The sequence below is a fragment of the Centropristis striata genome, chromosome 3, assembly GCF_030273125.1.
Source record: "Centropristis striata isolate RG_2023a ecotype Rhode Island chromosome 3, C.striata_1.0, whole genome shotgun sequence".
In the NCBI taxonomy this organism is placed as follows: domain Eukaryota; kingdom Metazoa; phylum Chordata; class Actinopteri; order Perciformes; family Serranidae; genus Centropristis; species Centropristis striata.
Genome location: NC_081519.1, coordinates 28,031,463 through 28,040,336, shown reverse-complemented (window position 1 = coordinate 28,040,336; position 8,874 = coordinate 28,031,463). Strand labels below are relative to the sequence as shown.

At 42.1% G+C, this 8,874-nt stretch overlaps 6 non-coding genes across 6 annotated transcripts; all 6 read right to left on the bottom strand.

Moving 5' to 3' along the window:
• Positions 1–4,892: 4,892 nt before the first annotated feature.
• On the bottom strand, positions 4,893–4,965 carry trnaf-gaa (transfer RNA phenylalanine (anticodon GAA)). Its single transcript has one exon. It is a non-coding gene; the product is annotated as a tRNA-Phe (tRNA).
• A 603-nt stretch (positions 4,966–5,568) lies between these two features.
• Positions 5,569–5,641, bottom strand: trnaf-gaa (transfer RNA phenylalanine (anticodon GAA)). Its single transcript has one exon. It is a non-coding gene; the product is annotated as a tRNA-Phe (tRNA).
• A 604-nt stretch (positions 5,642–6,245) lies between these two features.
• Positions 6,246–6,316, bottom strand: trnaf-gaa (transfer RNA phenylalanine (anticodon GAA)). Its single transcript has one exon. It is a non-coding gene; the product is annotated as a tRNA-Phe (tRNA).
• A 549-nt stretch (positions 6,317–6,865) lies between these two features.
• trnaf-gaa (transfer RNA phenylalanine (anticodon GAA)) lies at positions 6,866–6,938 on the bottom strand. The gene has a single exon. It is a non-coding gene; the product is annotated as a tRNA-Phe (tRNA).
• A 1,211-nt stretch (positions 6,939–8,149) lies between these two features.
• trnaf-gaa (transfer RNA phenylalanine (anticodon GAA)) lies at positions 8,150–8,222 on the bottom strand. Its single transcript has one exon. It is a non-coding gene; the product is annotated as a tRNA-Phe (tRNA).
• Positions 8,223–8,649: 427 nt separating this feature from the next.
• Positions 8,650–8,722, bottom strand: trnaf-gaa (transfer RNA phenylalanine (anticodon GAA)). Its single transcript has one exon. It is a non-coding gene; the product is annotated as a tRNA-Phe (tRNA).
• Positions 8,723–8,874: the final 152 nt, after the last annotated feature.

Genomic DNA, 8,874 nt, shown 5'->3' with positions numbered 1-8,874 from the left:
GTTGAAAGAGATTGATGATGGCAGAAGTTTAATTGTTAATTGTGTTTTAAATGTTGAAAAAGTTCAAGCCTCTTTCTCGGTATAGAAACGCTTTTGTGAGTCAGAATGAATTCATCAGCCAGCACAGCTGCTTTTTTTTTTTACTGATGATTCTTTTTGTTCAGTCAAATATACAACAATTCGTTCTGGCAACCAGTTTTTGAATACCTCAAGCAGAATGAGTGCTCTCAACATTACACGATTGGCAAGAGGAGACACCGGGATGGAGGCTACAGGGGTTCCTCTTTCTGGTTCGAGAGCCCTGATGCGCAGATGCAAGTTTCTGGTCTCTACCTCCTTTATTCGGAAGACTATGTGGAGATCCTCTGTGGTCATGTTGACCATGAGAGAATCCGTAACTGGCTCAAGCTCCACACGAGCAGCGAGCATGTCAGCAGCCTCCGCCATGTTACCTGCAGCAGCATCACATCAGCAGCTGGTATGCCCTGCTCCACCAACTCTGCACACAGCAACTGTTTGATATAACAATTTGCCACAATCAACAAGTCTGGGTTTGGGTGTGGTTTGTGGTGAGGGAGGCCGTGCCCTTAGCCTTCCATGACCTCTTCCCTGTGAATGGAAGAGGAAATGGCTGGAATGTCTTGGAGTGGGGGGAGGCAACGGTGTTTGAGGAGGAGGAGTAGGAGTTTGAAATTGTAGAGGGTGAGATGTGTGTCCCAGAGCGGGGGGGAGGTAAAGGTGGAGGTTGTTGGTAAGCCTGGCCTCTTTCAAGTTTATATAGCACAATAAGGATCTCTACGGAGATGTGGATGGTTGCTGGAATGAAATGCCAGGGGTGCTGGACCGATCCTCAGACCCTGATAAGGATGGTAGCTTACCTTTCCTCCTTATGTTGTGGCTTTGTCAAGTTGCTTTTAGAACTACAGTAGTGTTTAAATAATAGCAGTCCAATGTGACAAACCAGATTAATCCAGGTTTTTATTATATTTTTTATTGGTACATGGCAAACCAGTTACCAGTAGCTGCAGTAGATTCTCAGAAAACCAACAAGACCCAGCATTCGAGACCCACGCTCTTAAGGCTGTTCAATTCAATCAGTGAGGTCATCAGTTTTGTGAAAAAAAGAGGTGTGAATCAGGTGGTCCCTATTTAAGGATGAAGCCAGCACTTGTTGAACATGCATTTCTCTTTGAAAGCCTGAGGAAAATGGGTCGTTCAAGACATTGTTCCGAGTACTTTGATTAAAAAGTTGATTGGAGAGGGGAAAACTTATAAAGAGGTGCTTTAAAATGGAGAGCAAAACCAGAGACACATGGCAGAAAAACGGAAAACAACCTTCAAAATGGATGTAAGAATAAGCAGACTGGCAAAGGCTCAGCCAATGATCAGCTCCAGGATGATCAAAGACAGTCTGGAGTTACCTGTAAGTGCTGTGACAGTTAGAAGATGTCTGTGTGAAGCTGATCTATTTACAAGAATCCCCCGCAAAGTCCCTCTCTTTAAAAAAAGGCATGTGCAGAAGAGGTTACAATTTGCCAAAGAACACATCAACTGGCCTAAAGAGAAATGGAGGAACATTTTGTGGACTGATGAGAGTAAAATTGTTTTTTTTTGTTTGTGAGACGAGCCCCAAACTCTGAATTCAACCCACAGTACACAGTGAAGACAGTGAAGCATCATGATATGGACATGTTTCTCCTACTATGGTGAAACTATTTATCGCATACCAGGGATCATGGATTAGTTTGCATATGTCAAAATACTTGAAGAGGTCATGTTGCCTTATGCTGAAGAGGACATGCCCTTTAAATGGGTGTTTCAACAAGACAATGATCCCAAACACACTTCAGTCTAGATGGATTTCAGAAAAAAGGCCTTCTATAAGAAGTAAGGAGCATTTATGGGTACAAGTCGGGAACCGGGCTACTTTACATATTTCAAGGGTGCTGAGTCCAAAAAAAATGGTTCCCAAGCGAAATTTTGAGTTTTTACCTTCTAATTTGCATTTTAAAATGGCCGCCAAATTGCCCATCTTGCACAGTCATTGGACCATTTTCCCCTAGTTTTTTTGTAAGTAGGCAATCAAGATGAGGAAATTAAGTTTCTGGATCTATAGTCTAGGGTCAGAGCAAGGATATAGTGGAGGCTCAGTGCCTTTTTTATGTATATATATATGCAAAATACCAACTTTTAAGGTGAAATTAAGCATTATTTGTGTCATTTTTTAAGGCTGACATAAATATTCAATCAATATCACTTTTAAATGTTCCCAGTGTATATATGATATGTACAGAGCCCCCAAAGGGACATGGTGAAAATAAAAAAAAACTTTGATATCTCGTGAGCACGAGAAACATTTCTCGTGCTCACGAGATACTTTCTCGTGAGCACGAGATACTTTTCTCGTGAGCACGAGATACTTTTCTCGTGAGCACGAGATGCATATTGCATGCGCGCATGGTGTCTGTAAGAACACCCTCTGCATTTCAGCTTGTTTCTGTATGAAAATGACATTACAGGAGTTAGTTCGGCTATATTTTGACCTGGGGCTTCATAATAAGGACATTGCTGCTTTACTTGAAAAAAAAAAAAACGACAGTTGTTTTCCCAAGATAACGATATAATTAATTCGAGATCTTGAGAAAACGAAACAATAGTGTGGTCCAGACGCTTTGCCAGTAATGTAATGTATTTGTAACCCGGCCCGTGTGGGATGAGCCTCTCCACACCCTGGGTCTCTGCGTTTTGTTGTTTATGATGATGGAGGGCGGAGGAGGGACCAGTCGGACACGGGTGGTCGTTATATTGCGGCTCGGACCGCGTCGTGCTTTATTTCTCACAACGGCTGGCAGCTCAACCTTAAACAGTACAAGTAAACACTGGAGTGAGACAACAGAAAGTCTAAAGGCTTGTGTTGTGTCCTTACTGAGAATGGTTTGTCCTCACCAGGAGCCATTGATGAAACCTATTACTTGAAAATATACAGGAAGAAAGAAAGGAAGATGCGCAGTCAGACTGGCTTGTCCATACATGGAACCATGAATGAAACCTATTAATTGAACATATACAGAAAGAAACAAAGGAAGAGGCACAGTCAGACTGCTAACAGTCAGTTGCTCAAAAGCTCAAGTTTGCAATAGACTACCGCCCACTTGCCCAAAAACAAGTCCTGTTCAGCTGCTCACACAACAACAGGGACCTTTAGATCTTCAGTCTAACGCTCTCCCAACTGAGCTATTTCGGCACAAAAAGCCAAATTCTGACCACAATCGAACACACCACACAAATATCTTCAGTTCAGTGGCACAATTGACGTCCTAAATCAAGGAAATATTCCTTCCTAATCCGTCCGACATCTGCCCTCTGAAGTATTGTTTTTTCCCTCAAGGGTGGGGTTTTAATGTTGGCTGCCCTAATCATTGGAGATTCAGGAAAGGTGTTAACGAAAAAAAAACATGTGAAAATGTTCAAAGCAAACAGTCCTAGCTAAACTTCCTGTATTCACTTCATCATTGGAGGTTAGAAACTTAAAGTGAGAATGGTTTGTCCTCACCAGGAGCCATTGATGAAACCTATTACTTGAAAATATACAGGAAGAAACAATGGAAGATGCGCAGTCAGACTGGCTTGTCCATACATGGAACCATGAATGAAACATATTTATTAAAGATATACAGAAAGAAACAAAGGAAGAGGCACAGTCAGACTGCTAACAGTCAGTTGCTCAAAAGCTCAAGTTTGCAATAGACTACCGCCCACTTGCCCAAAAACAAGTCCTGTTCAGCTGCTCACACAACAACAGGGACCTTTAGATCTTCAGTCTAACGCTCTCCCAACTGAGCTATTTCGGCACAAAAAGCCAAATTCTGACCACAATCGAACACACCACACAAATATCTTCAGTTCAGTGGCACAATTGACGTCCTTTTTCAATCGAGGAAATTGTCCTTCCTAATCCATCTGACATCTGCCCTCTGAAGTATTGTTTTTTCCCTCAAGGGTGGGGTTTTAATGATGGCTGCCCTAATCATTGGAGATTCAGGAAAGGTGTTAACGAAAAAAAAACATAAGAAAATGTTCAAAGCAAACAGTTAAACTAGGTAAACTTCCTGTATTCACTTCATAATTGGAAGCTAGAAACTTAAAGTGAGAATGCTTTGTCCTCACCTGGAGCCATGGATGAAACTTATTACTTGAAAATATACAGGAAGAAAGAAAGGAAGATGCGCAGTCAGACTGGCTTGTCCATACATGGAACCATGAATGAAACCTATTAATTGAACATATACAGAAAGAAACAAAGGAAGAGGCACAGTCAGACTGCTAACAGTCAGTTGCTCAAAAGCTCAAGTTTGCAATAGACTACCGCCCACTTGCCCAAAAACAAGTCCTGTTCAGCTGCTCACACAACAACAGGGACCTTTAGATCTTCAGTCTAACGCTCTCCCAACTGAGCTATTTCGGCACAAAAAGACAAATTCTGACCACGATCGAACACACCACACAAATATCTTCAGTTCAGTGGCACAATTGACGTCCTTTTTCAATCAAGGAAATTGTCCTTCCTAATCTGTCTGACATCTGCCCTCTGAAGTATTGTTTTTTCCCTCAAGGGTGGGGTTTTAATTATGGCTGCCCTAATCATTGGAGATTCAGGAAAGGTGTTAACCTTATCTGTCTGGAGGAAGATGCGCAGTCAGAGTGGCTTGTCCATACATGGAACCATGAATGAAACATATTTATTGAACATATACAGAAACAAACAAAGGAAGTCAGTTGCTCAAAAGCTCAAGTTTGCAAAAGACTACCATCCAGTTGCCGAAAACAAGTCCTGTTCAGCTGCCCACACAACTAACATCCCAATCCAGCTGCTGAAACATCTCTTGTGCAGCTGCCGAAACCCGGGATCGAACCAGGGACCTTTAGATCTTCAGTCTAACGCTCTCCCAACTGAGCTATTTCGGCACAAAAAGCCAGATTCTGACCACAATCGAACACACCGCTGAAATATCTTCAGTTCAGTGGCACAATTGACGTCCTTTTTCAATCAAGGAAATTGTCCTTCCTAATCCGTCTGACATCTGCCCTCTGAAGTATTGTTTTTTTCCTCAAGGGTGGGGTTTTCTAGTCGTTGGAGATACAGGAAAGGTGTTAATGAAAAAAAACAGGGGAAAATGTTCAAAGCAAACAGTTAAACTAGTTAAACTTCCTGTATTCACTTCATAATTGGAGGCTAGAAACTTAAAGTGAGAATGGTTTGTCCTCACCTGGAGCCATGGATGAAACTTATTACTTGAAAATATACAGGAAGAAAGAAAGGAAGATGCGCAGTAAGACTGGCTTGTCCATACATGGAACCATGAATGAAACATATTTATTGAACATATACAGAAAGAAACAAAGGAAGAGGCACAGTCAGACTGCTAACAGTCAGTTGCTCAAAAGCTCAAGTTTGCAATAGACTACCGCCCACTTGCCCAAAAACAAGTCCTGTTCAGCTGCTCACACAACAAGGTAACGACTTTGCCAAACATCCCCATCCAGCTGCTGAAAGACCTCTTGTCCAGCTGCCGAAACCCGGGATCGAACCAGGGACCTTTAGATCTTCAGTCTAACGCTCTCCCAACTGAGCTATTTCGGCACAAAAAGACCAATTCTGACCACGATCGAACACACCACACAAATATCTTCAGTTCAGTGGCACAACTGACGTCCTTTTTCAATCAAGGAAATTGTCCTTCCTAATCTGTCTGACATCTGCCCTCTGAAGTATTGTTTTTTTCCTCAAGGGTGGGGTTTTCTAGTCGTTGGAGATACAGGAAAGGTGTTAATGAAAAAAAAACAGGGGAAAATGTTCAAAGCAAACAGTTAAACTAGTTAAACTTCCTGTATTCACTTCATAATTGGAGGCTAGAAACTTAAAGTGAGAATGCTTTGTCCTCACCTGGAGCCATGGATGAAACTTATTACTTGAAAATATACAGGAAGAAAGAAAGGAAGATGCGCAGTCAGACTGGCTTGTCCATACATGGAACCATGAATGAAACATATTTATTGAACATATACAGAAAGAAACAAAGGAAGAGGCACAGTCAGACTGCTAACAGTCAGTTGCTCAAAAGCTCAAGTTTGCAATAGACTACCGCCCACTTGCCCAAAAACAAGTCCTGTTCAGCTGCTCACACAACAAGGTAACGACTTTGCCAAACATCCCCATCCAGCTGCTGAAAGACCTCTTGTCCAGCTGCCGAAACCCGGGTAAACCAGGGACCTTTAGATCTTCAGTCTAACGCTCTCCCAACTGAGCTATTTCGGCACAAAAAGACAAATTCTGACCACGATCGAACACACCACACAAATATCTTCAGTTCAGTGGCACAACTGACGTCCTTTTTAAATCAAGGAAATTGTCCTTCCTAATCTGTCTGACATCTGCCCTCTGAAGTATTGTTTTTTCCCTCAAGGGTGGGGTTTTAATGATGGCTGCCCTAATCGTTGGAGATACAGGAAAGGTGTTAATGAAAAAAAACAGAGGAAAATGTTCAAAGCAAACAGTCCTAGCTTAACTTCCTGTATTCACTTCATCATTGGAGGCTAGAAACTTAAAGTGAGAATGGTTTGTCCTCACCAGGAGCCATTGATGAAACCTATTACTTGAAAATATACAGGAAGAAAGAAAGGAAGATGCGCAGTCAGACTGGCTTGTCCATACATGGAACCATGAATGAAACATATTTATTGAACATATACAGAAACAAACAAAGGAAGTCAGTTGCTCAAAAGCTCAAGTTTGCAAAAGACTACCATCCAGTTGCCGAAAACAAGTGCTGTTCAGCTGCCCACACAACAAACACCCCTGTCCAGCTGCCGGAACCCGGGATCGAACCAGGGACCTTTAGATCTTCAGTCTAACGCTCTCCCAACTGAGCTATTTCAGCAGAAAAAGCCTAACTCTGACCACGATCGAACACACCACACAAATATCTTCAGTTCAGTGGCACAATTGACGTCCTTTTTCAATCAAGGAAATTGTCCTTCCTAATCCGTTTGACATCTGCCCTCTGAAGTAAGTAAGTAGGTTTTAATGATGGCTGCCCTAATCATTGGAGATTCAGGAAAGGTGTTAACGAAAAAAAAACATAAGAAAATGTTCAAATCAAACAGTCCTAGCTAAACTTCCTGTATTCACTTCATCATTGGAGGCTTGAAACTTAAAGTGAGAATGGTTTGTCCTCACCAGGAGCCATTGATGAAACCTATTACTTGAAAATATACAGGAAGAAAGAAAGGAAGATGCGCAGTCAGACTGGCTTGTCCATACATGGAACCATGAATGAAACATATTTATTGAACATGTACAGAAACAAACAAAGGAAGAGGTACAGTCAGACTGCTAACAGTCAGTTGCTCAAAAGCTCAAGTTTGCAATAGACTACCGCCCACTTGCCCAAAAACAAGTCCTGTTCAGCTGCTCACACAACAACAGGGACCTTTAGATCTTCAGTCTAACGCTCTCCCAACTGAGCTATTTCGGCACAAAAAGCATAATTCTGACCACGATCGAACACACCACACAAATATATTCAGTTCAGTCGCACAATTGACGTCCTTTTTAAATCAAGGAAATTGTCCTTCCTAATCCGTCTGACATCTGCCCTCTGAAGTATTGTTTTTTCCCTCAAGGGTGGGGTTTTAATGATGGCTGTACTAATCATTGGAGATTCAGGAAAGGTGTTAACGAAAAAAAAACATAAGAAAATGTTCAAAGCAAACAGTCCTAGCTAAACTTCCTGTATTCACTTCATCATTGGAGGCTAGAAACTTAAAGTGAGAATGGTTTGTCCTCACCAGGAGCCATTGATGAAACCTATTACTTGAAAATATACAGGAAGAAAGAAAGGAAGATGCGCAGTCAGACTGGCTTGTCCATACATGGAACCATGAATGAAACCTATTAATTGAACATATACAGAAAGAAACAAAGGAAGAGGCACACTCAGACTGCTAACAGTCAGTTGCTCAAAAGCTCAAGTTTGCAATAGACTACCGCCCACTTGCCCAAAAACAAGTCCTGTTCAGCTGCTCACACAACAAGGTAATGACTTTGCCAAACATCCCCATCCAGCTGCTGAAACACCTCTTGTCCAGCCGCCGAAACCCGGGATCTACCCAGGGACCTTTAGATCTTCAGTCTAACGCTCTCCCAACTGAGCTATTTCGGCACAAAAAGTCAAATTCTGACCACAATCGAACACACCACACAAATATCTTCAGTTCAGTGGCACAATTGACGTCCTTTTTCAATCAAGGAAATTGTCCTTCCTAATCCGTCTGACATCTGCCCTCTGAAGTATTGTTTTTTTCCTCAAGGGTGGGGTTTTAATGATGGCTGCCCTAATCATTGGAGATTCAGGAAAGGTGTTAACCTTATCTGTCTGGAGGAAGATGCGCAGTCAGAGTGGCTTGTCCATACATGGAACCATGAATGAAACATATTTATTGAACATATACAGAAACAAACAAAGGAAGTCAGTTGCTCAAAAGCTCAAGTTTGCAAAAGACTAGCATCCAGTTGCCGAAAACAAGTCCTGTTCAGCTGCCCACACAACTAACATCCCAATCCAGCTGCTGAAACATCTCTTGTGCAGCTGCCGAAACCCGGGATCGAACCAGGGACCTTTAGATCTTCAGTCTAACGCTCTCCCAACTGAGCTATTTCGGCACAAAAAGCCAAATTCTGACCACAATCGAACACACCACACAAATATCTTCAGTTCAGTGGCACAATTGACGTCCTTTTTCAATCAGGGAAATTGTCCTTCCTAATCCATCTGACATCTGCCCTCTGAAGTATTGTTTTTTCCCTCAAGGTTG